Source organism: Lissotriton vulgaris, chromosome 7 (assembly GCF_964263255.1).
Source record: "Lissotriton vulgaris chromosome 7, aLisVul1.2, whole genome shotgun sequence".
NCBI lineage: Eukaryota > Metazoa > Chordata > Amphibia > Caudata > Salamandridae > Lissotriton > Lissotriton vulgaris.
In genome coordinates, this window is record NC_141695.1 from 994492044 (window position 1) to 994494749 (window position 2706).

At 33.3% G+C, this 2706-nt stretch overlaps 1 long non-coding RNA gene across 1 annotated transcript; it reads left to right on the forward strand.

Moving 5' to 3' along the window:
- Positions 1–593: 593 nt before the first annotated feature.
- On the forward strand, positions 594–2482 carry LOC147702832 (uncharacterized). Its single transcript, XR_015297250.1, has 6 exons — positions 594–660; positions 766–839; positions 945–1018; positions 1126–1258; positions 1509–1611; positions 2246–2482. It is a non-coding gene; the product is annotated as an uncharacterized LOC147702832 (long non-coding RNA).
- The last annotated feature ends 224 nt before the right edge of the window (positions 2483–2706 follow it).

Genomic DNA, 2706 nt, shown 5'->3' on the forward strand with positions numbered 1-2706 from the left:
TAGAGTAATATCTTCGCATTTTGAGCAAAATGGACAGATTTATAAATAAGGTAAGATAATCATGGCTAAAATATACTTAATAATTTATAAATAATCTGTCCTCCAATTGTTACTTATAAGCCTAATCCATCACATGAAGGGTTCTAGTAACAACGTAAAATTTTTTATCCAAACCAAAATTTGACACATTATATGTCACATTATAATATGAGGCAACTATATACTGCTGAGTATTTACAATATGGATAGAAGGTACTAAATTCACCTTAACATTAGACGATCGCGATATAAAACCAATACCTGTAAAATAGATATAAAGGTTTGTTTACAATATAATACATTTACACTAACGTATCTATTAGTTGGTCCGTCTTTAATGTCAGGTCCCTTTTAACAAAACAAGCAGAGACTAGCTAGTTTCTATTTCGGGTGACCGCCTTAGTCCATCTTCAGTTCCGTTGACCATATCAGTCCCTTTCATATGACGTATACACCTAAGCGTCAGGGAACTTCTGTCCAGCTGAAACCATTCTTGAGATTTTTAGCGGGACATTATCGCTATTTAAGGAAAGATCGAACCATTCATTTTTGCTACACCGTCGGGCAACCGTGACTAGCCGGCAAAGACACCCCTATACGGCGACTTATCACCCAAGACAGGTACGAGTACAGCGGTCCATTAGAGCCTTTTAGAAAATAATCTCCGTTATAATTTTAGCGCTCCCTTTACTAAAACATTGCTTTGCGTGTGCTCTCCTTCCCTAGACTAATAATTAGACCAGGACTGTAACGATTGCCGACATAGAAATTCCATTGCGGTGATGCATCATCCAAGAAAGGTATGAACATAACGATCTGCTAGAGCCACAAAGAGATTAACCCCCGTTATAATTCTAGCGCTCCTTTAACTAAAGCATTGCCTTGCATTTGCTCTTCCTTCCTAGACTAATAATTAGATCAGGACTACAACGATTGCCGGCACAAGCACCCCATTGAGGCGATGTATCTTCTAAGATAGGTATGAGTATAGCGGTTTGTCAGAGCTTTACAAAGATTAATCTCGGCTATAATGGTTGCGCTTCTTTATCTAAAGCATTGTTTTGCGTGTGCTCTCCTCTCTCCTAGATTAATAATTATATCAGGACTGCCATTATAAAAGAAACAGTAAGCCTCTGGCTTTTTCGTTGCTGCAAATCATCACTACAAACTTGGCCTAAATAGAACCCCCCAAGACCGAGTACATTCATTTGCAACCAAGGTATTTTAATATTGCTAGTTATTGATATACATGTGAGACCATTTATGATAACTATAGAAGTCTAATCTTGTTCTTAATTGTGTCATCATTTCTAAGAAGACTTCTTTAAAGAAGAGCATAATATTAATTCCAACTAAACCTATCTAGGATATACAGTGCCTAGTTTCAACTCTTTGCATTTTCAAGTACAGGATGTATGCATATTTCATTTTAAAAAAATAGGCGGCGTCTCTCCTCTATTTTTTCACAGAATGCAATCAGAACCTCTAGTCCCTCTTTAAATATCATCAAAGAAGGCGCTAAAACAGATTTGAAAACCTGTGTAAGATTCATTCGTAGAGACACAGTTATAAGTAAGTGATATTTCACTACTGGAATCTCTCCCCTATGAGTGTAGGATCTTGGTTTCAAGAGCAAGATGAGACTAATAGCTAGATTTTTAATTTGATTCGTTTTTTCATATTTTCACACGTTTCCTCGTTCTTTCTTCTTTACTGAATTCTTACTATTCACAATCCTTTAGAATTTTGACTGTTCAAAGGAAATGTTATTTTACACTTTTTGGCCCTTACATGTGATACATTGACCAATAGGCTCATTAATCAAGTTAATCTATATGCTTTTATGATAAACCTATAAATATAAGGTTTTATAAAAAATGTCGCTTCATATGTTTAAATTTAAACTGAATTTTGCCCAGAATGATAAAATGGAAATTCAATGAGAGAAAGATATATATAATGTTTTTGATTAATAAGTGTCTATGTATAGATAAGAATAACACAGTAGACATTTTCTCTAAAAAAGCTTTTTTATATAAATAATAGCTGGATTAATGAGAAGCGAGAAGCTGTTATAAATGAATAATTTTTGAGCGTGTCGTGACCCTATTTTTCTACATTTGCACTAATTTAGATATAGCAATTATTGCTTTAAATCACGGTTATCAAATAACTTATATAATCTTTTTTGGTATTCTCTTTTCAGATATTTATGTCATTTTTTGTCCTGTATGAGTTTGTGTCATATATGTAGGACAGGTTACCTGATGAAGGCCACAGGCCGAAACGCGCGTTGTTTCAACATCATATTGCCTGCATCTGTGAAAACATCGACCTAAATTGCGTTTTGTATATGTCTTTCCATGTATTAATAATTTTTTTTTCTCTGTCGTTGTATTAATTATGTATGTTGATAACGTTTTTTATGAAAAAATGTTTTTATAAGAAAAGAAAAAGAAGAAAAAACCTATGAATTAAATAACAACTTTTCTACTCTATAAATTAAAAATAAACACTATATCAATATTCCTTGCTATCCATTATGTGGTTTATTTTGAAAGTTAATCACTTCAAGTGCAAATGATATTTAGATTATATTAGGGCAGTATGTATTTTACTGTTTGCTAATCTAGTTCTTCTTATACTAAGTTTTGGTAATATTCAGCG